The 24,223-nt window shown below is 44.8% G+C and overlaps 1 protein-coding gene and 1 gene segment (V, D, J or C); one reads left to right on the forward strand and one right to left on the reverse strand.

Annotated features, from left to right (window-relative positions):
• The window catches only part of LOC309870877 (immunoglobulin kappa light chain-like), a 613,762-nt gene that overhangs the window by 119,910 nt on the left and 469,629 nt on the right, over nt 1–24,223 (forward strand).
• Nucleotides 18,155–24,223, reverse strand: part of LOC309870876 (uncharacterized protein) — a 166,039-nt gene continuing 159,970 nt past the window's right edge. Inside the window, exons 9-10 of the mRNA XM_082743449.1 lie at nt 18,532–18,661; nt 18,155–18,325 (exon numbers count right to left, since the gene is read on the reverse strand). The gene's annotated coding sequence lies outside the window, so the exon portion shown is untranslated. The remainder of the gene's footprint in view (nt 18,326–18,531; nt 18,662–24,223) is intronic.

The following is a 24,223-nucleotide window of genomic DNA, read 5'->3' on the forward strand; positions in this document are numbered from 1 at the left end:
GTGCCCCTTGTCCTCTGGTACCCAGGGGGATGAGTGGTAGAGGGAAATGTCACAGATTGCTGCTCTCATTGACAGGAAGAGAGTAAGGATTAGGGCTCAGGATTGTCTGGCTTGCATATCAAGCATATGCCCTTCAGCAAGTCTATTACTGCCTCTGCCTCTGGGAATTAGCGAATTTTGGAAGAGGCAGTCCCTTCCTGGCTGAAGCAATAAGAATGCAAAAATAAGAAATATGAAAATGCATTAGACATAAAGTCTCATGAGGCTGAAAATAGGAGCTTGTGCAAGGGTGTTTGGGCAAAAGTGGTGAGTATTGTGGTGATCTGAAACTTTTGTCCCATAAATTAAGTGTGCCTGCTGAATCTGCTTGGGTCCAATACTAAAGAAAATACTTTCTCCTTTCTGAGGTTGACTGCTGCTGGTCTCCACCAATTCTTACAATCTGGTGTGACACTTCTGGTTTAGGACAAACAGCTCTGTCACACAGTTAATTGATGAGCTGTGGACAGGTCTACTAGGGCCTAAGCTATGCTGGGAACTACTTGGTGAACAGTGATAGGTTGCCTGTGAGAAGGGCCAAGTCTTGCCAAAGAGCCCGGGAGGTTATGCTCTGAGTCTTCATCTGGTCTTGCCAGAGTGTCCACAACATCCTTCCTGGACACAGATGCACATAAAACCAACAATAGGAGGGGTCATAGGGCCCACGTGATAGGGCCACTTCCATCGTGATCTAAACCTGATACAGAGGCCCTCCTGGCTCTGCACCCACTCTATACTAGTGACTTCAAAACTAGCTGAAAAACAGAATGGTGTGGCTTATCCAAGTTTGTATTGTGTTGTCTCAACACTCAACAAGGTGCTGTGTTTCACCCTCGGTGTTCAGAGGTAAAAGATACAAGTACATGTCCTTTACCAACAAGGTGCTGTGTTTTAACCTCAGTAGTCAGAGGTACAAGTTACAAGTACTTGTCCTTTACCTCGGAGAGGATGTGCCCACATTCTTCAGATATCTGGACCCCCGACATAGCCACCAGGGAAAGGGGCCAGATGAATTTTTGTAGGCTTTGCATTCCACTGTTGGAGCACATGTATTTTTGCAAGTTAGGGAAGTCCTCACCATTTCTCACTCATGGTGTACAATTAACAGGATGTAATTGATAGAGTATGGCCTGGCGGTTTGCTCTGGGGGATGTTTATACAACACAACACAAAGTAGCAGAGAGCAGGGAGCTAACATAGTGCTGGGCCAAGACAGAGGATGTGACCCCCTCTACAATGCCTGTGAAAGGGAATTCTACCAGAAGACTGCATTACATCACATGCCATGCCCCCTGCTGGTAGACATTGTAGTTAGCCCACCATGGGGTAAGTGCATTCAAAACCTCCACTTGGCCAGAAGAGGGAGACTTAACACACCCAGAGAAGAATGGGGCCCAGTGGGGAGATTCTTTGGACAAACTTAATTTTTGAGTACTTAGGCAATACGAATGCCCCATAATTTGCATATCTTCATCCTCTTAGATCTGAAGTGTTTCTGCCTCTCAGAAACTTATACCAGAGTCTCTGGGTGTGTGGCATGAACACACTGGACCATTCAAAAGCAGCAAGATGGTAACTCCTACACATTTCTTGGCCTTCTGCTCCTCTGGGTTCCAGTGAGAATATTTGGACAAAGCAGGTTAAAGTGGGGGTATGATTTTCCATCCCCAATTTTCTTTCTTCATTGGGAATCTTTCCTCAGATGAATTTGGCTTATTTTAAAAATAAGTAGTATCCTCTGTCTTACCTAACTAGATACTGGTGACTTCCATGTACATATTTTGAAAATCTGCTGATGTTTCCTGTGTGGTTTCAGCCTCCCATGGTGAGATTGTGCTGACCCAGTCTCCTGACGTCTTGTCCATGGCTTTAAAAGAAGGGGTCGCCATCACCGGGCGGGCCATTCAGAACATTAACAAGTAGTTAGCCTGGTATCAGCAGGTGCCAGGGAGACCTCCTAAGCTCCTGATCTATGCAGCATCCAAGTTGGAAACTGGGGTCCCATCGTGGTTCAGCAGCAGTGGGTCTGGGGCAGAATCACTCTCACCATCAGCAGCCTGGAGCCTGAAGATACTGGGACCTTCTACTGCCTGCAGTCTAACAGCTACCTGCCCACAGCGTTATAAGTCAGAGCATAAACCACCAGGACAGCAGATGTGAGGGGCTGGGCTGCCCCTGCTGCTTCCCTGATGCCTGCACCTGCTCAGTTTCTCAGAGGCAGCCCCACTTTGGAGGTCACTGGGGCTTTGGGAGAAGGGCAAGTAGGCTCCTAGGCCTCCTGACTGACTCCCTTTCCCCCGGATGATTACACCCAATGAGTGTGGGTCAAGGCATCAGTTGGGGTTTATGCAGCAAAAGAGAAGCCACTCTAGATATTCCAAGCAGGAATTGCTTCCTATAAGGATGCAATGCTTAAACAACACTCTTTCAAAGGCCTGGGGATATAATAAGAGAGAGAGAGACTAGAAACATTGATTCCTCAGTGATCCCCCATAAGTTAGAGATTTATACCATTGGAGATATAGGCTGCCTAACCACGTGGTCCTCAGGCCTGTCTAGGAAGGCCAGGGATGGAGCGGCTGATGCTCTAGCCACTGCAGCCCCTCCCCAGGTGATTCTCTGGTCCCTCACTTATCACTCACCTGCCTGCAGGTGCTGACAGAAGGCATTGAATCCTCCTCTTCTGACCTCCAGATCTAGGGTAAGGTGCCTCCTGAGCAACTCCCTAGGGAACCATAGAGGAAAGGGGGCTCTGGGAAATGTGCTTCCAGAAGTGATGGTGGTGACAGGGAGCTGACTGAAGACAGCCTGGAATAGTCACTGTTTTTGTATCTCTCAGAAGTTGGCCAGTTAGGGGAAGGCCGCAGAATATGTTTGCATATGCTCCTAGCTACCACCATTAGTCTGAATTCATAATAAGGAGATTTTGTTAAGTGGCTGAGGGCACAGAAGAATGAGGAAATTGTGTCATGTACATAGAAATAACTTGACAATGAATGACTTCCATAATTAAAAAAAACTTAATGTGGATGAAGCATTGTTCTTTCTTAGTCTAAGAATACTTTGCTGCTTAAAATTCTCAATTAATGAGAGCATGATCAACAACGCTGAAGTCTTGTGACACATGCAAAATAGCCGTCTCCACCTGACCCTGCTCACATGGCTCTCCATTTTAACAAGAAGGCAGGGAGCTGTTTAAGCTTTAAGATGCTCTGTTGTACAGCATTTTTACTTATCCTAAAGTAGGCTCTCTTTAATTTTCTATTTTCGTGTAAGGAATTTCTATTGAAAGCTACCTGTTCAATTAAAGCCACACGTTGAAAACCCCTCCAATTTAACTTTCTAATTCATACAAAATTAAATTACAAACTTCGTTGTAGACTGAAAATATTGAAAAATATAACTATTTGGAAATAACATGACCATGTATCTGAAAAATTAAATAGAATAGTGATTTGTAGAAATTCAAGAATTACAAAGACCACAGTAAGAATAAATCAACATTATAGGCAGATCTGGCAGGATAACTGGACTTAGACTTGCTTGTTTTCTGGCTTCTGTACCCTCCTACAGCTTGCCATGAGAAGGATGTGCCATGGGAGTCACCACCCTCTGTCCTGGCCCCAGATCAACCACTGTCCTGGGCTGGAGAGCCGTTCATCTCCCTGCACAAGAACCTCAGAGCTGAGCCCTGTGTGCATTATCCAAATTACTGTCAACATGAACATCCATGACTATAGACACAAATGCATAGGATGACAAGCCACTGAGATTTTACTGGTTTGTTAAAATAGTGTGTAAAATCACACTAGTACACTTTTTACACATCTTCACATAGAAATTGACAGCTTTTAGTAAACACAATGGCATAAAAAGGAATACTTGGAAATCCATAAGAAGGTACAAAACAACGAAATGTTTTTAAAAATATTTGAATTAAAGGTGTAAAATATACCCCATTGTAGAAACATCTAACTGAGATTACTTTGAGTAATAGTGACAAATTGTGTAGATCATTCAGACTTATCAAATGTGATTAAATCTAAAGTTCATTCATATATATTCATTCATATATATGTGAATGTACGTCCATATGTATATATATGTACAATAAACATCCATGTAGATATAATTCTCACAATCAACTGACTAACACCTCCATCAGGCTGACACACGCAGAATTGTCAGGTTATGTCCCTGCACTTTGTAAACTGATGCCCCAAGCAGCTCTGACACTGCACCCTACTCCACAGTGACTGTGATTCACCGAAGACCTCAGGAAATGTCTGTCATAGGTATAGGTGACCTCTAGACATTCAAACGGTTACCCAGTTCTCGCTATTCTCACCTACAGAAAGTCTTCTTGAACTGCAGAGTCATGGCTGTGGATGCCAAGCATAAAACCCAAGGGAGAGACACAACTTCTCACACAGAGCTAACAAGGAACCAGAACCCCTGATAGCAACTGTTTACACATCATGAGGAAGCCTCTATATGGGAAGGGGTCTTCTTCGCATCATAGGAAAAAGATAATGTAGAGGAAACATTACCAAATGAAACATTCTTCTATTTCCTCCTCTTTTAAGTGCTTCTCTAAGAAATTTCTTTATTGTTATGGAGTATGTGTGTGTATCTACTCATCTGAATGTCTGTCTGTGTGTCTTTGTGGGGAGAGAGAGAGAAGTATGATCAATACTCACCAGATTGTAACAAATGGCTACCACAAAGGGCATCCTCACTGCCAAAAGCATAAATTCTGTCTTTGTCCCTATTCTCTTCCCCAGGACTATGAGATCCCTAATTGCAGGTGAGAGATTCCTTCCTACCCCTGTAGGTTTTTTACATTCATCTTCACATAGAGTATAATACAGGAGGTCCAGGATGAGTTTAATTCATTTTAAATCATAACTGAATTGTTTTAAACCATTAACCTGAAAGCATCAAATCCCAGAGACTCCTGAACCATCTCCAATTCATCCTGGGATCTGGAGATTGCCGGTCAATCAGCTGGAGAAGGACTGGGACCTGTTTCCTCCTAGCTGACAGGAATCCAAGCAGGATGGCCATTCACCTCCCAGAATGGACTCTGGACACACCTGCCTGTATCATCAGGGTCTCTGGAGCTTTCTAAGAAGGAAGGGGTATGAGCACTGTGTCCTGCCACAGATCCCAATTATCGCAGGGAGATCCTGCTTCCCATGAAGGCAGTGGGAATTTGTCTCTGTTATGCTTCCTCCAACACAGAAGTTACTGCACTCCCAGGAGAGGGACCTGCACCCTGCCTTTGGCTCTTTCCTCTCTGCCACACCCACCACGGGATTTGCATATTGTATCCTGGGGAGGACCTTGCCTTGGAAGTCTGACATAAAGGTCAGCTCTGAGCTTGTGTTTACTTACTAGGACTCATCAGTTCAGCTTCTCAAAATGAGGTTCCTTTCTCAGCTCCTGGGGCTGCTAATGCTCTGGGTCCCAGGTAAGAGCAGAAGGAGGATGAGAAAGGGGATTCGGGTGGGGAGGGTGAGCTGTCTATGTGCTGGTAGTCCCTATGTGTGTTCTGTCCAGGGGTGAGATTGCCCTCAAGAAGGGGAATTAGTTTTGAGAGTGAAAGCTATGAGGAAACTAAAGGGAATAAAGAACAGTGCTTTAGTGAGATGCTGAAAGAAAAAAATGTGGCCACTCTGTGCCCTGCAATTCTTGGGATATCCATGGAATTTGGATATATTTAAAGTATGAATCAAATCACAAAATATGATTTAGCCTAATATAAATGAAATTTAAATTCTTAATAATGGCTCATAATGTTTCTCCATAACCTTTACTTATTTCCCATTATTTTAGGATCCAGCGGGAAGGTTGTACTGACTCAGACCCCACTCTCGCTGTCCGTCACCCCCGGAGAGTCGGCCTCCATCTCCTGCAGGGCCAGTCAGAGCCTCGTACACAGTGATGGAAACACATATTTGAGTTGGTACCTGCAAAAGCCAGATCAGTCACCACAGCTCCTCATCTATATGGTTTCCAACCGTTTCACTGGGCTCCCAGAAAGGTTCAGTGGCAGCGGGTCAGGGACAGATTTCACCCTGACAATCAGCAGGGTAGAAGCTGATGATGTGGGAGTTTATTACTGTGGGCAATTTACACATAATCCTCCCACAGTGGTTCAGCCCCCAGCACAAACCTCTCTGTTTGGCGGTCCCCACTGGGCACTTGTGTTGCCTGAGCAGGGAGCTGACCCAGCAGAGGCTCTGAGCTGGCGTCAGAGGCAGGTGCTGGGGAACTCAGGGCAGTAACATGCAGCTGAGTGCTCTGGACCGAGTCCTGGCCCCTTGGCAGCAACAGCCTCAGTGGGGCACAACCAGCTCCAGAAGGGACATGATCATTCTGCGGTTTGAGTGGTGGCTGCCAGGGAGAGCTGCCCTGAACCTCACCCTGCTCCTCCCGGCCTGTGTGCATGAATCAGGGACAGTTACCCAGCATAAACATCAGAAACCTGAGTCATTCATGGCACAAGGAAAAGTTCCATACATTTTTGAGCTAACAAATTTTGTGATATTTTCAACAGGATAATATTTGGTATCATTCAGAAATTAGTATGTTTTCCATTTCCACTCTCTCACCTTCTTCCTTTCCCAGTTACACTAACTGCTCATGTACAGTGTTCCCTATGGACAAAGGATATCCATTTTCATGCAACATACATTAAAAAATCATTCAAATAGGTTCCACTTTTAAACATAAAACCCCAAATCTTTAACCCTATACAAGAAAATACATTGCAGAATATATTGAGATAGGAGTACAGGGTAGGAAGATCAGATCCAGGAAAACAGATCCGGTTTCCATTTCTAATTCTTCTGATCTCGGAAAGGGTCCTGAAAGCAGTAACTTCCAATCACATCAATTATAGAGCTATTCGGGCACCATAAAACGAAACCAAAACCCACAATCTTGAGCCCCCACACTAGGACCTTACTAGTACCTTACTAGAGTGACACTGGGGAAGGAGGTTCAACAAGCAGCACTGGGTGCGTGGAACCCCACACCCAGCACCTTGGCCTTAAGGGGATGACCCCAATGTTCTTGTCTCAACACAAGGAGGGTCTCGATGCTCATGATAGACTCTTTGTCCTTTAAGGTAGGTCAACTGTACAAATATTGTAACATTCAAACCCATGTGACAAGATATTCTATGGCCTTGGGGTGGGCGGGGTAAGAAGGAAATAAATCTCAACCACAGATAATTCCTTTAAAAAATAGAGGAGAATTAGGGGATTGGGAAACAATACTTAACTACAGTACTTCAGTTACTTAAAGTTGCTGTCCCTGGAAAGTCTTCCCATTGGGGGCTCAAAGGGATCCTAAAAACTACCAAACTCCTCCTCACCATGTCTCAGGATCCTCCCAGTCCTCGCCCTGTGAATCCCTTCATCTACCTCTTCAACTGGATCCCCTCTCATATCCCTTAGTAAACTGGTAAACACAAGTAGGTGATTCTCTGAGTTCTGTGAGCTGCTTTAGGAACCTAATCACACCTGAGGAGGGAATCATGGAACCCCATGTCTGCCGCTGGTCGAGGACAGGGGCTCCTTCTCAGTGCCCTCCCTCCCATTAGATGAGGACACTCCTGACGGGCTAGTCCTTCTCAAGCTAGGGTCTCCACGCCGTCCTGTAGAGCCACAGGCAGCGGCTCTGGGGGATGAAGTGTGGACACAAGCCACTGCGAGCAGACCCAGAGACAGGAGGCTGTGTCCCTGAGGAAACTCCCTCCTGAAAGTGCTTGGTGTCCTCCACACAGCCGGTCAGGGACCGTCACTTGGCTACTGTGCGCTGGAGCTTCTCCATCCCCAGGTGGTTCCTTGTGCCCAGTGTTTGGGACAGTGGGGACACCCCCTCCACAATGTACAAGGACAACAGTCTCCTCCCTAAACATATACATAGGATGGATATAGACACAGATTGGAGGTCTTTCCTTAACAAAGCTAAAGTCATTTTTCTTTCCTGTCAGAAATTTTAAAAATTCCTTCAATAAAAATAAAAATAAATAAAAAATCAAATAAATAAATCAAATTAATAAATCAAATAAATAAAAATAAATATATTTATTATAATAAAATATATAACATGATATAAATATATTTTATTATAATAAAAATAAAAATTAAAAATTAAATTCCTTCAATAAAAATCCAAAGTCCCAGAGTGATGACAAAAATAAGGTGATAGACTCTATACATTCCATAAAGAATGTATGTGAAAATAAAAATAAAAATAATATAAAAATGAAAGTGAGGGAATCTGAGGAGAAAGGAGGAACCACTATGGAAAGGCCTGTGCCTCTACAGGTGCATCTCGCGTGCATGATGGTACAGCAGGAGAGGAAGTGATGATACCCTCAGGAAGGATCTAACCCGTGTGTCCCCAGGCAGGTCCACTCTGGAGGACAACTGCAGGGCTGCATCCCACAGGGAGCTAGCTTAGCCTTTTGTTCTAATGCATCCAAGTTCCACTCCACCTCTGCCCAATCCTGCACTCCCTTTCCGGAGGTGGTGATGGCAAGAACATTCCCCAGCCAGTGCTGCACATGCTATATTCGATGTGAGTCTTCTTTCCGGGGAACAATGAGTGTGACCACTGATGTCAGAGAGTCGCACAGACCACGTGGTCAGAATAACCTGCACAGGCAGAAGCTGTCCATTTTCCAAAATGCACAGGGACAGAATGATGTCAGAAAGAGAGAATGTGGCAGTAGATAATTGAGCACATCTTATTAGAAATGAAGTCAATATGATGACCCTCAGAGTATTTTGTCTCTCTAACTGGCAAACTCTAGTTCAGGGTTGCTGAAGCCTAAAGTCACAGCTTCTGACTCAGTTCCTAGACCCAAGTCAGTTCCTACTCTCAAGCACATTGACTCAGGGAAAGGCCAGTTCTCAAAGGAAAGACCTTAAGGTTTTGCCATAGATGTATTGAGAAAATCTTGCTTCCTTATTTTCCCTAAGGAACTTGGGGCTCAAAAGGTGTCCTCTCTGCCCTGAAAAGAGAGCTCTCTGTTAGAAGGACACATGGGGGAAAGCAGTGCTCTGGTGTAGGAGACTAGGGAGCAAACTATCTGCAGAGAAAAAGCAAATACAAAAACAAAGAAATAGTTCATCTCAAATTAAAGCAGTGGAAGAGTATTTGTTAACTGACAAGAAAGCTGTAGGAGTCCTTGAGAATCCTCAGGACAGAAGGTCCATCCCTCACAGGAGACACTATGGGGTTGGGGATGCAAATTGCTACACAGAGTTAAAAGTTTATTAAATAGAGGGATTTGAAGTGGCCTGTGCTCAAAGGGAACTTCTGTCTCACTTTCTCCGATTAGAGTGTGGTGACTGGGGGCCCTGACCAAGGATTAGCATCGATACAAGAATAACCTTCACATATGACATAAGACATTGCTCTCATTTCCTCAAAGGACTCATGAATTTCGGTCCTACAAAAGTCATTTAGTTATTTACTTGTTCAAAAGAACAAAGAAGAGAAATGACAATATTGGGAAGGAATTCAGATGACGTATATGGAGACCAGGCCTTTGAAATATCTTGATCATTGAATCTCATAAGTGACCTGTTCCACAAGGTTTGGAAATAACTAAAAAAGTCAGAATATCAACACATTCACATATATATGTGAGCTGCCTGGAGCCAATATTACTCTCTGTGAGTTCATCCTCTAGTGGGTGAGTATATGCAGTTATTTAGAAAAGGTGACCCATTTCAGTCACAGGTCCCAAGAATCTACTCTACCGACTTCCTGTTGGAGACCATCCCTCTGTTGTACGACAGAGAGAACTTCCATTTGGACTCAGTCCGGACACAGGTATGTTGTCTCTCAACTTCAACAAAGCATTACAAGTTTCTGCTGTTTGGCTGAGAAAATGTATAGATCGAGTCCTACAGAATATATAATAGCATCACACTCCCCACCCACACACCCTGACCCCAGAATAATGGACTCACATAAACAAAGTAGCAAGAGAATCATCCCAAGGGACACAAATGACACACTGGCTTCCAGTTTTATGAATTCCAAAGGGACTTCCCCTGGCAAAGAAACAAAAATACAACAAAACCCCCCTGTGTAAGTCCTTGCTCCTTGAGGTGATGTTGGTCAAGATTAGAGAATACTAGAGTCCTGGACCCCACCTGGACCTCATGGAGGTTCTTCTTACATCCTTTACATCTTTTGCTGATGATTTCTGTGTGGTGTGCAGTGACCAACATTGATGAAGTCACTTTTATTGTCCAGGGCACAACAAAGTTCCTACAAACACAGGAGATAAAGACTCCTCTTAGGAATTAGGAACAGTCTTTCTTCAGTCTACAGATAGCAGAGGAAAATTTCAAAGCCTTCTGTGTCAAGAAAGAAGCTGTAGAAAGGTTTTGCACTTTTTAGGTATTTCAGGGTAAGAAATTATGAGATAAACAACCAAACACAGAAGGAGACTTTTAAAGTTTTCATGTTAAGTTTTATAGGAAATATTTTTGAAGTTCAACATTTGTAGGAATATGTTGTACAAAAAACAGTTTCAAAACTGATACACAGCAAATAAATAGGATGGATGAATAATTTTCAACCCAATTTCCACACACTGAGGTTTCACATATGGTGATGGGTAATGTGATTCTGATTTCCTTAGTATATTTAACACAATGTTAGATATTGTGATTCTTAATTTAACATGTGTAATGAATAGTTTCCAAACTCATCTTAAGATTTATGATATTATCTTTTATTGTCCGTTTGGTTTTTCCTGATTTTATTCATTTCCACTGGTTTAACTTTCTGAATCATTCAGCAGCAGGATTCATTAGGTGGGCCAGCATGTTCAAGAGTAAGATTCAGGAATGCGTGGCTAGCACTCTAAGAAAAGATCAAGGGAGAAAACACATGAAAGAGTAAATGAAATGACAACCAGTAACATACAGGACATGGGCTATTAATCCTAGTTCTTTCACAACCTGTCATCAACACCCAAATCCCTCCATAGAGTTCAGGGTTCACTAACACTACCATTGTTACATAATAATTCTTCTAACTATGGTACAAAATCACACTCTAGGAGGATTTTCTAGAAGATATTAAGATGGAGATTTGTTGTGTAATCTTGCCTGGACTTGCATGTATTCAATAACTCTTCAATTCAGTGTGACCTTGGATTTGATTTACCTGGGATCTAACAGAACTACAAATTCTATTCCTAAAGTTTCTCCAGGATTTTGGGTGCCTGACAATGACTTGAGTTGTTGGGTAATTTGAGGTTGACACACACTCACCAACACCTGTCTAACAACTACATCAGGCTGACACACACAGAAGCATCAGGTTATATCCCAGCCTTAAATGAAGGATGGTTGGTAAACTGATGCCTGGGGCAGCTTAGAGCACGTATCCTGTTCCACAGTGACTGTGGTTCACCAAAGACCTCAGAAAATTTCCAGCATAGGGAAGGGTGAAGCCAAATTATTAGAAGTTTTATCCCAATACTTGCTCTTCTCACCTACAGAAAATTATTTTCAACTATAGACTCAGAGCTGCGGATGCTGAACATAAAATCAGGTGAGAGACAACAGCTTCTCACACAGATCTAACAAGGAACGAGACCCCCTAACAGAAATCGGTTACACATGATGAAGAAGCCTCTGTATGGGAAGGGGAAACATTATTTTCTGGGAAATGGGAAACATTGTTCATTCTGTCCATCCACGTAGACAGTGTTGACGTAAGAAATCACTCTGCTTGATATGGTGTGTGTGTGAGTGTGTCCACCTTATGTAATATGTAGCATATGGTATGTATGTTCTATCATCTGTGTCTTGCCAGCTCTCCACCTATCCATCTATCAGTCCCTCTGGGGAGGGAGACAGAACTATGACCGGATACACACCACATTGTAACAATCGGTTACCACAAACTTCATACACTGCCTGAAGCTTATAATTCTGTCTTCTTTCCTATTCTCTTCTGCAGGACTATGAGTTCTCCTTGTGTAAGTGAGAGATTCTTTTCTACCTGTCAAGCTCCTCTCACTTTCATGTTCTCAAAGAGTAGATAATTCACGAGGTCCCAGGGTGAGTTTAATTCATTAATAACTCATTAATACATTGCCTAAACCATTAACCTGGAAACAGCAGATCCCAGAGACTCCTGATCTCTCCCCAGTTTATCCTGGGATCTGGAGATTGCGGGCTAATCAGCTGGAGTGGGATCTGTTTCCTCCTGGACATTAGCTGACAGGAATCCAGGCAGGATGGCCTCTGGACATGGGTGCTTGTATAGTCAAGGTCTCTGGAGCTTTCTCAGAAGGCAGGGCTACGACCACTGTGTCATGCCACAGATCCTGATTATCACAGAGAGATCCTGCTTTCCAGGCAGGAGTGAATTTGTCTGTTAGTTTCCCTGAAAACACAGAAGCCATTTTAAGTTACTGCTCTCCCAGGAGAGAGACCTGAGCCCTGCCTTTGGCTCTTTCCTCTCTGCTACACCCACCACAAGATTTGCATATCGTCCCCTGGGGAGGACCTTACCTTGAAAGTCTGACATAAAGGTCAGCTCTGACCTTCTGTTTACTTACTAGGACTCATCAGTTCAGCATCTCAAAATGAGGTTCCCTTCTCAGCTCCTGGGGCTGCTGATGCTCTGGGTCCCAGGTAAGAGCAGAGGAGGGAGGAGATGGGACATTGGGGTGGGAAAGGTGAGCTATCTGGGTGCTGTTACCCCCTATCTGTGCCCTGTCCAGGGGTGAGATTGCCCTTTAAGAGGAGAATTTAGTTTTGAAATCCTTGAAAATTAATGGAAATTAAAGGGAACAAAGAAAAGTGTTTAATGAGATGTTGAAAAAAAATTGTGGCCACTCAGTGCCCTGCAATTCTCGGGTTATCCATGGAAACTGGATATATTTACAGTAGGAATCCAATCACAAAATATGATTTAGCCTAATATAAATGAAATGGTAAGTCATAATAATAGCTCATAATTTTTCTCCATAACCTGTACTTATCTCTCATTGTTGTAGGATCCATTGGGGAGGTCTTGCTGACACAGACCCCACTCTCACTGTCAGTCACGCCCAGAGAGCCAGTCTCCATCTCCTGCAGGGCCAGTCAGAGCCTTGTACACAGTAATGGAAACACCTATTTGCACTGGTACCTGCAGAAGCCAGGCCAGTCCCCACAGGGCCTGATCTACAAGGTTTCCAACCGTTTCACTGGGGTCCCAGACAGGTTCAGTGGCAGCGGGTCAGGGACAGATTTCACCCTGAGAATCAGCAGGGTGGAGGCTGACGATATGGGAGTTTATTTCTGCGAGCAAGGTACACATGCTCCTCCCACAGTGGTTCAGGCCCGAACACAAACCTCTCTGTTTGGTGGTCCCCACTGGGCACGTGTGTTGCCTGAGCAGAGAGCAGGCACAGCAGAGGCTCTGAGCTGGCGTCAGAGGCAGGTGCTGGGGAACTCAGGGCAGTAACGTGCAGCTGAGTGCTCTGGCCCGAGTCCTGGCCCCTTGGCAGCAACAGTCTCAGAGGGGCACAACCAGCTGTGGAAGGGACATGATCAGCCTGTGGGCTAAACAGTGAGCTGGCAGGCAGAGCTGCCATGAACCTTAACCTGACACTCCTGGCTTGTGTGTAGAGGTCAGGAACAATTACTCAGCCTGAGGGTCAGAAACCTGAGGCATATTTGTGGCAGCACAATTACATACATTTTTGAGCTTAACAAAGTTTGTGATATTTTCAGTAGAATAATATTTGATATTGTTCATAATTTATTATTGCTTATTTTCCCACTCTTTGAATTTCTTCTTTCCCAGTTACACTATCTTTGTGCTGTATTCTTTTGATAACATTCTATACACACTAACCTCAAAGGAAATATGGCTGAGAATGATTAGTGAACTTTTTCTTCAAGCTCCCAGACTTGTAAACCCATAGCAGGAATAAGATCCTAATCCTGTAAAGACGATGTCCGTATATACAATGAAATGTTACTCAGCCATAAAAAGAATGAAATCTAGCCATTTGGCACAACATGGATGGACCAATAGGGTATTGTGAGGTGAAGTAAGTCCAGAGAAAGGCAAGCATCATATAATTTCCTTTATATGTAGAAAGATGTAGAAATATGTAGAAATCTGGCTTCCAGATCAAGGTCCTGACTTTACTATTCAAATTTTAATCCAGAGAAAAAAATATCATGAAGGAGAAAACACTAGATATTGGTCTATCCTTGTGCTGGAACCAATGCACATCATTTTTTCCCCAACGTATTTTTAACTTTATTAAAAAAAAAAAAAAAAAAAAAGACTTCTAGTGCAAAACCAGGAGCAAAGAGCAGGCTGCTTTAGACACTAGAAAACATCTTAAATTTGGAAAGAACAGCAAAACAGATTATAAGAGTGAGGCAAACAAAAAATATGGAACACAGTGAGATAAAACTCACCACCTGGACACCTTCTCCCTCAACACATGCCCTCCAAACCACTGAGATGCGCAGTAGACCGTGTCTCTTCTAAAAGTGCGCTGAGCTTCTGTGTTTCCCTGGCAGCCTGCTCACTGAGCTTCTGTCGCCCCCTTCTGCCTCTTCTAGACTTCCAGGCCTGCCTAAAAAGTGGAAGAACAGTGTTTGAAATCAAGATAGGTAGACTATGCCACTCTAGGATCACCCCTTGCGGCAGACAAACACCAGCCCCAAAGTCTCTCCTGGTTTCTGGAATATTTTAGCTCCCACCTCCTAGAGCCTCTCACAGCCTGTCACAATTCCTGAAGGTTTCAGTATATGACCTTCCATTACCTGCTCTCTCAGTTGTTTGGCTGATTCTCCCCCAATCGTCTCTTCCCCACCCAATCTTGATCAGTCACTCTCGTGGCCATGCCTTAGGTGCATCATCAGAAAATAATGACAAGTTCTCCAACAATACAATGCTGAGCATCTTGGAGGCACCTGGGTGGCTCAGTCATTTGAGCCTCTGCCTTCAGCTCAAGCCATGATCCTGGGGTCCTGGGATGGAGCCCTGCTCAGCGGGGAGTCTGCTTTTCTCTCTCCCTTTCTGTCTCCCCCTGCTCATGAGCTCAGATATGATCACTCACTCTCTCTCTCTTTCAAATAAATAAATAAATAAATAAATAAAGGTTTTTTAAAAAATGTTGAGTATCTCAGCCTTGACCCATTCTAAGAACTCTGCAGTACAATCCACTGGGTATGCCACCACCAATAATTTCTGGCTTTCATTACAGTAAGACCTGAAATCTATAGGAAAAATGTATGTTGCGTTTCCATAGAAATTTTGGCATCTCTGTAGCATACCTTCCAGTTAAACAGGGTCCAACCCTGGTCATTGTCTTTGAGCTATCTTGCAACTCTTTAGAAACTGTTGGTAACTGAAAGATGGATGATTCTGTATTGTCTGGTAGTGACTTAACTGATGTCTTACCTCACCTTGGAAAACCAGCTTGCCTCTCTCTGCAGTTCATTCCTTTACTCCATATATATCTGTGTCTTTGACTTTTCCTTTGAACCAGTTACATCTTCCGAGTTCCCTCACAGCGTATGAGTAAAATAATTCAACCCCCCCTGTTCGTCATTACTATCTCTCAATGAGAGTCATAATTTTACTGTTTTCTGAAAATTAGCTTTTAGTGAATCTATTGGCCTTCCCATATTTTCTTGTCTTTAAGCCCTTCATGTCTCATTTCCCTCCTTCCTCAGCTGAATTCCAAGATCCTTCTTTATAACAACCCCCTATACGCAAGATCTTCCTCAGCCTTCCATTGTTTCATTTCATGTACAAAGTCCCAAACCTCCACATACCTGCTGGAGGAAAACAAAAAACAATCCCCACAGCTAAACTTTGATTCATGACCATTCACCTCCTGAGGCCCTTCACCCTGACCCACAATCTTACTTTACTTCCCTGGCCTCATCAGACTTCACTCTTTCTCTTTCCTTCTTCAGGTTCTAACAGCTCTTCCTCCATCCTCACTTAAAGTTAAGTATGCCATTTCCTATTTCCTAGGTCAAGATGGTCAGCGCCCCCAACAGAAATGTGAAAGAGAGGAAAGAAATGTGAGCCTTTCTACATCAGGAGCATCAGTCTGACAACTTTAAGCACAGGAGCAAGCCAGCCAAGATCAATCAAGATCAATCAAGCCTGGACCCATATTAGCAGAACTGCACAGCCAACCAATAAACATGACAGCAACAAACATGTTACCATTTTAAGCCACTATATTTTGTGGGTGATTTTTCACATAACACTAGCTAACAAATACATCATCTGGTTTTAAGTTTCTGATCACCCTTACTCAGCAAGCTTTTATTCCCTTTCTTTCTTTACTTTTCTTTATAGCCCCTCCAACAATATGTAGTAAAGTTTACTGATGCCATTGATTATCACCTGGTTCTCCCAGCTGGGGTGAAACCACATGTCTTTGCTCTGGACACAGAGGAAGTCCTCAGAAAACATACTTGGATGAGAAAAATGGATCCATTAATAGCAATCCTTGAAGTAGATTTCTAATTATTAAGAGAAGCTGTTTTGTACGTAATTTGGAGTATGGCATTTGGAGCACACTGACCAGGTTTGCTGTGGTCTTTCCTGAAGCTAAAGTTCATCAACCCATGCATTTAAGAAGAAGGTGAGGAAATAATAAGATGCTCAGCAATTCTCCATTTCCACACAGAATTGGACATGTTCATGAAATGTTTTCCAAGGGACTCAAGTTATGTCACACTTAGAGCCGTGATTTCCTTCAGTCCCAAGATTACACCTGAATGCCCAAAGGACGACTTTAAAGAAAAAGGTGATAAGGTTGGAAAAAGGTGCTGAGACACAGCATCCCAAGTTCCTGAAGTGACAGGATTGAAGACAAAGGCATCAGAGCTCCTGGGTGGCTCAGTCTGTTGAGGGTCCGACACTTGGTTTTGACTCAGGTCATGATCTCAGGCATGTGAGATGGAGCAGGTGACAGGTTCCCAACTCAACAGGGTGTCTGCCTGAGATTCTCTCCATGTCCCTGGGCCACTCCTCCCCAGAAATAGATAAAGTCTTAATTAAAAAATAATAAGAGAATTGCCATTGTGAGAATGAGTACACCTGGGAGAAAAGGAGAAGAGAGAGAAGGGAGGTAGGAAAGGAGCCGGAGCAGAAATGAATGTGCAGGACACTGACCAGGAAGGCTGGGAAACAGGGCCCATGGAAGGAAAAAGTGAGAGGGACATTACCTTCCATGTGGGAGATTCTGAATAGGTGAGCTGAAAGGTTTCATCCTGGGAAGGTTCAAAGTAAGAGGGTGATGGAGAGTAAAGAAAAGAGAATAAGGAAATAAAAGAGAAATGTCCCAGAGTCTAAGAGGAGCAGGAAGGGAGAACTGATATGCCAGGTGGAAAGTTCACAGCCCATTGTCAGAGGCTAAAGACAGACCTTCCTGGCTCACTCCTGCCATGGCACCCTGGGGAAAATGCAGCTTCCTGGGGCACAAAAACCCCCAGCAGCATCCCTAAGACATCTTCACAGCATTTGTCTTCACTAACCTCCCACAAAAAGGGATGCAGGAGGGATGCCTGGGTGGCTCAGTTGGTTAAGTGGCTGCCTTCAGCTCAGGTCATGATCCCAGCATCCTGGGATGGAGTCCTGCATTGGGCTCCCTGCTCAGAATGGAGTCTGCTTCTCCCTCTGCCTCCTGCTCCCCCCACTTGTGCTCTCCCTCTCTCTGGCAAATGAATAAATAAAATCTTTTTTTAAAGGTTAGAGGATGCAGGAAAAGTCAGCTCTTTTCCTTTTCTGCTGGGACTTACAAGCCCTGCAAGGAGTAAGTCAGGAGAAGTGACTTCTCAGGCAGATAAGGGAATTCACATGTTCAGGGCTGAGTGGGGAGGAAGCAGCTGGTGCAGCAAAGTCTCCCTGACCCTCAGCCCCAGGGAGCAGGTTTCTGTTCGAGGCTGAAGCACTGTGGGTGGAGAGCTATAACCCTGCTGGCAGTAGTAGCTTCCCACATCTTCAGCCTGGATGTTGCTGATGGTGAGGGTGTAGTCTGTCCCAGACCCACTGCCGCTGAACCGGTCTGGGATGCCCGTGTCCCTGCTGGATGCACCATAGATGAGGAGCCTGGGAGCCTGCCCAGGTTTCTTCTGGTACCAGGCTACATTGCTATAAACACCCTGACTGGCTCTGCAGTTCATGGTGACCCGCTGACCTGGAGACACAGCCAGCGAGCCTGGAGACTGAGTCATCGTGATGTCCCCATGGGCACCTGCAATCAGAAAAATGGTGATACAGACACACTTTATCCCAGTCACACTGAAATATGTCATTGCAAACGTGCTTCCTAATGGTACCACATGGCAGTACATCGTTGGGGCTATTTTGGAAATAATGAGTGTTTCTCATTATGTATCTTAGAAAGTTGTATAAAATGACATTAATCCAGAAGGACTATGGCACTTTTCAGCTTCTCACCTGAGACCCACAGCAACAAGGATAGGAGGACCTGCCTCTGTGACACCATCTTGCTGCCCCAGCGTGCCCGACACAGCTCAGCTCACAGAGCAAAGGCCCCTTTTATACAGCCTGAGCCGCTGGTCTGGGCCTGGAGGGGCTTATGCAAAGCAGTCTGGGGGAACAGAAGCAAATCTCACAAGCAGTGGGTTGTGAAAGTGCCCAGTGGAAATGTAAGAAGCCAAAAATAACTCCAAAATAGAGTTGTATGACAGGAACACACAAAAGTCAACTCAGAAGCTCTGGGAACATCTTAGAAACTCTAAAATGACAATGTGCTACAAGATCAAATCAAAAGCTTCCATTTTCAATTGAAAAATGTCTTTAAATGGGTTCAATTTCCAGAAAAGATGTACTTGACTCTTCATATCAATAACCCTGGTAAAATAACAAAATATGCTGGGAAACAAATAATGGGAGACAGGGAGGGGCAAAAGAATTGGAAGGCACAAAAAGAAAGTGTAGAACTTTGGGCCCAACTTTTTATAAAACCTCTGACTTCAGAACATCGAGCTCTGAAGCCATTTTCTCCTGCAGATGGGTAAGGAAGTGGCAAACACTTGACCTCGGTCCCGGAGCTGTGCAAGGGCCAGAGAGATGGAATAGATGGAAGACAGGCCCAGAATTTCCTCACTCGAGAGACATGTGGGACCCCCATTGGAACTAGGGGAAGTCTGAATCCTGATTTTCAGTTATTCTCTCTTTTCAGTTCAATATTTCTGTTTCATGTTGAATTAACCAATGAATGAAATCTAGGTGCCCTCAAGAAAATTCAGTTCCCTCCAGGGGTTTGAGAAGTCAGGGCAGGGTTGCTTGGGCACCATATAAACTTCCTGCACCTGTCCCTCATTCTGCTGTTCTTTCTCAAACAGAAGTAAGGGGGCAGGGGTGGGGTTCTCTAAAACAATGAGCGTGCAGTCCCCGTGAGGAGGGCAATCTGTGGAGGCTTCGGGCTCACTGCAAGTCCAACCACAATACTTCAGTCATCTTTCCTCTGAGTGGGGCACATGCCCGAGTCTTCCTCTGACAGGTGGCACTTTGGCTGTTCCATGGGTCCCGTGGCTGCTGCACTGCTTCATGACATGAGCCATTTCCTGAACCCAGACAGAGCCTGTATCAAGTACCCCTGCCTGGGGATCCACACCTCACCCTCACAAAGGGTCGATTCTCCCATCGCTCTGCTCCTGAATTTGCTCTAGATGATGGTTAATTTTATGTGTCAAGGGAAGTAGGCTAGGGCGCCTAGTGGGGTGGTCAATGCCAGTTTAGATGTTGCTGCCAAGGTATTTTTTAGTGTGATGAACATTTACATCAGTAGCCCTCATCTCCCATGCTGCACAAAAGATTCACCACAGCCCTGTTTCGACTTCAAAAAGGAAAGAAAACTCTACTATTATTATAGAAAATCTAATAGAAACAGAAGAGGAAAGGAATATGCACATACAGGAAGGGAATAGTAGGCAGGAAATGAGAATAAGGCCACTGTACCTCGTATCGGGTACTTACAACACCCCACCTCCAGCAGGGAAAGCCCCGGAGACAGGCTGGAGTCCCGACTGAGAGGCCTGGGTGGAGCGACTTCCCCTCAGGGGATACTTCCAGTGGAATCCCCACAAGGGCCATACTTACAAGGCAAATAACGGAGTTTGAAATGAAACATTTGTTCACTTATGTGCAGTTTGGAGCAAGCTGCATGTCCACATTATCATGTCTCTGTATTTTCAAGGAGCCTAAGCTATATGCATCTGCCTCCCCTCCCAGATCCCATGCTGGGGTGCCAGGCCTGCCTGGAGCAGGAGGGGATGGGAGACAAGGCTGTAGCTCTTGGTGTCAGAAAGAGAAGGGGCCATATTCCTGATGAACATAGATGCAAAAATCCTCCACCAAATGTTAGCAAACCAAATTCAACAATACATTTAAAGGATCATACACCATGATCAAGTAGGATTTATTCCAGAGATGCAAGGATCCTTTAATATCAATAAATCAATCAGCATGAATGTCACATTAACAAACTTAAGGGTAAAAATCATAGGATTGTCTCAACAGATGCAGAAAAAGTATTTAATAAAATTCAGTATCTATTTATCAAAAAAAAAAAAAAAACAAAGGTTATAAAGGATATGGAGGAAGAGAATAGGGAGTGGATAATTCTGCCTCTGATCTTTCCTCCTTTATTCTTCCACTCTCTTCCTTCCAGACCTTTCTTAGCCAGTCACGCAGTAGGGCATCCATGTCCTTACTTCAGGCCACTTCCCCAGCCACATTAAGTCAATGACCATTTGTGCTCTTTGAGCACCTACTAAAAAAAACATCGTATTTCATTACAGAATGGTATGGGAGCTGTTCAGTTTAACTTATATCAACATATTATTCGAACCAGGGCTGATCCTGGAGTCCTTTCTCACTATTTGCTGGTTGGCAGGTCCTGTGTGTTTAATGAGTTGTGCTAAGAAACAAAGACAGGAGAGCTATTACAATGCAGTAAGAAGTTTTTATTAAATGCATAATCCCCTGGGAACAGAACACACAGCATGCCCGAGGTGCACGAACAGTACCGAGGTGAGACGCACAGGCAGAGAGAAGTACTGCTGGCCTGTATTATTACTGCGTATTTCATGAGAAGAATGGAGAAGCACAGTCAACAAACTACTCACACATAGGATTGCAGAGTTTGAAAATTTCAGCAGGCTGCGGACTATAGCTGTGCCCCTTGCCCTCTGGTAGCCAGCAGGATTTGGGTAGAGGGAAATGTCACAGATTGCTGGTCTCATTGAGAGGGAAAGAGTAGGATTTGAACTCAGGGTTGTCTGGCTTGCATATCAAATGTATGCCCTTGGGCAAGTCTTTTACTGCCTCTGGGAATTAGTTAATTTTGGGACAGAAGGTCCCTTGTGGCTGGGGCAGCAAGAATACAGAAATAAGAAAATGGATTAAGTATAAAGCTTCATGAGGCTGAAAATAGTAGCTCATGCAGGGGTGTTTGGGCAAGAGTGGTGAGTATTGTGGTGATCTGAAACTCTTGTTCCATAAATTAAGTGTGTCTGCTGAATCTGCCTGGGTCCAATACTAAAGAAAATACTATATCCTTTCTGAGATTGTTTGCTGCTGGGCTCCACCCAATCTGGTGTGTCTGACATTTCTGGTTTAGGACAAACAGCTCTGTCACACAGTTAACTGATGTTCCGTGGACAGGTCTACCAGGGCCTGTGCTATGCTGGGAACTACTTGTTGAACAGTGAAGAGGTTGTTCTTGAGAAGGGCCAAGATGAAGATGAGTCTTCATCTGGGCTTGCCAGAGTGTCCACAACATCCTTCTGGACACAGATGCATGTACCACCAAATCATAGGAGAAGTCCTAGGGCCCACATGATAGGGCCACTCGCATCGAGACCTAAGTCTGATACAGAGTCTCTCCAGACTCTGTGTCCACTCTACACTGGTGACTTCAAAATTAGCTGATAAACGGAATGGTGTAGCTTACCCAAGCGTGGAATGTGTTGTCTCAACACTCAATACTCGACACTCAACAAGATACTGTGCTTCAAGCTCAGTGGTTGGAGGTACAAGATGCAAGCACTTGTCCTTTACCTCGGAGAGGATATGCCTTATTCCTCTGATATCTGAACCCCATCCATAGCCGGGGGGGGGGGGGCATGTGAATTTTTGTAGGGTTTGCATCCCACTATTGGAGCAAATGTGTTTTTGCAAGTTAGCGAAGTCCTCACCATTTCTCGCTCATCGTGTGCAATTAACAGGATGTAATTGATAGAGTATGGCTTGGCGGGATGCTCTGGGAATGGTTATACAACACACTGGAGCAGAGAGCAGTGGGTTAAGGTAGCTCTGGGCCATGACTGAGGATGAGACCCGTTCTTCACTGCCAGTGAAAGCAAAGTCCACCAGAGGACTGCATTACATCATATGCCATGCCCCCTGCTGGTAGACCCTGTAGTTGGCCCAGCATGGGGTAAGCGCTTTCAAAATCTCCACATGCCCAGAAGAGGGAGACTTAACACACCCAGCAAAGAATGGGACCCAGTGGGGGATTTTTCTGACAAACTTAATTTTTGAGTATTTAAGCAATATGAATGCCCCATAGTTTGCATATTTTCTTCCTCTTATATCTGAAGTGTTTCTGCCTCTCAAAGTCTAATAACAAAGTCTCTGGGTGTGTGGCATGAACACGCTGGACCCACTGAAAGCAGCAAGATGGTGACTCCATCACAGTCCTTGGCCTTCTGCTCCTCTGGGTTCCAGGTGAGAATATTTGGGTATGATTTTCCATCCTGATTTTCTTTCTTCATTGGGAATCTTTCCACAGATGAATTTGGCTTATTTTAAAAATAAGTAGTATTCTCTGTCCTACCTAACTAGGACATATCCTGAGACTCTGCTAATGTTTGCTGTGTGGGTTCAGCCTCCCATGGAGAAAATGTGCTGATCCAGTCTCCTGCCATCCCGTCCATGGCTCCAAAAAAAGGAGTCATCATCACCTGTCGGACCAGTCAGAACATTAACAAGTGGACTCAGGGAGACAAGATGATGGGGAAGTAGGAGGGGCGCCATTTCAACCTGTACCCTAAAGTGAGCTGATTACCTACCAAAGAACTCCAGTCACCCATGAAATCAGCCTGAGATCAGAATTATACACGTCTGGATCTCTACAGGGGCAGAAGATGCCAGTGGGCAGGTAAAGTGGAGTGGGAACGCCGGACTGATTGGAAGATAAGCAAAAGGGGGAGGGATCCACCAGAGGTGACCGATTGGAAAGTAATACCCCTAATACGAGAGTGCCCTGCATCTGGGGACCAGCATTAACTTGGAGACTGGTTGAAAGCACTCAAAAAGGTCAAAGGATCATGGGGGGGGAGGGGTATGAGAATCGGGGTGGCTAGGGACAAGGGCTTAAGTCCCCAGACCCAGGACAGCCTACCCTGGCACTGAGCCAGAGAGAGTGCTGCAGAGAAACCAGGTCTTGATCCCTGAGCTGCCAGCGCGCCCAAGAATGCCTGGGGTCCGCTCCTGGGCCAGGGCTGGGAGCCTTGCCAGACAGCAGAACGCTGAGCTGTGCTACAGAGCCTGAGATGTGCGTGCCCCTCACCCTCCCCTGAGAGAGGTGTGCGAAGGCCCAGCCTGGTACTCTTGTACCCATGCCCTGCTATCAGAGCCTGAGATGTGTACACAACCCAAACCCTCCCCTGAGAGATGTGCGCGCAAGCCCCGTGCTCTTAGACCCAGAAAGATCAGGCACTCCCAGCCCCGGCCAGTGCGAAAACCTCAGTGTGCAATCACTGCTTGGAACCTCTCTGGCACTCATGGCTTTGGGTACAAGCAGAAGATCCTGCATCCCCTGGGACCGCAACTTGGAACCTGCTCTGCCAGCAGCTAAGGGGGAATTTATATGGGCTCTGCCGCACCCACAGAGGCTTCTCTCTGAGAGGGAGGTCAGGGTGCAGTTTTCGTTCCTCTAAACCTACAAAAACCATCAAAAGTGGTCAGGGTGAGAGAAAAGAAACTGAACAATCATAAAAACCTCCAGAGAACAAAAGCCTGAAAAAAAAAAAACCGGTTTTCTCAGAGCACATCCCCTTGAGGGGGGAGGAGAACTTAACTCAGGGAACATCATTGACTGAAAACCCACGTGGCAGGC

This window comes from Mustela nivalis (genome assembly GCF_964662115.1).
Source record: "Mustela nivalis genome assembly, chromosome: 8".
Classification (NCBI taxonomy): domain Eukaryota; kingdom Metazoa; phylum Chordata; class Mammalia; order Carnivora; family Mustelidae; genus Mustela; species Mustela nivalis.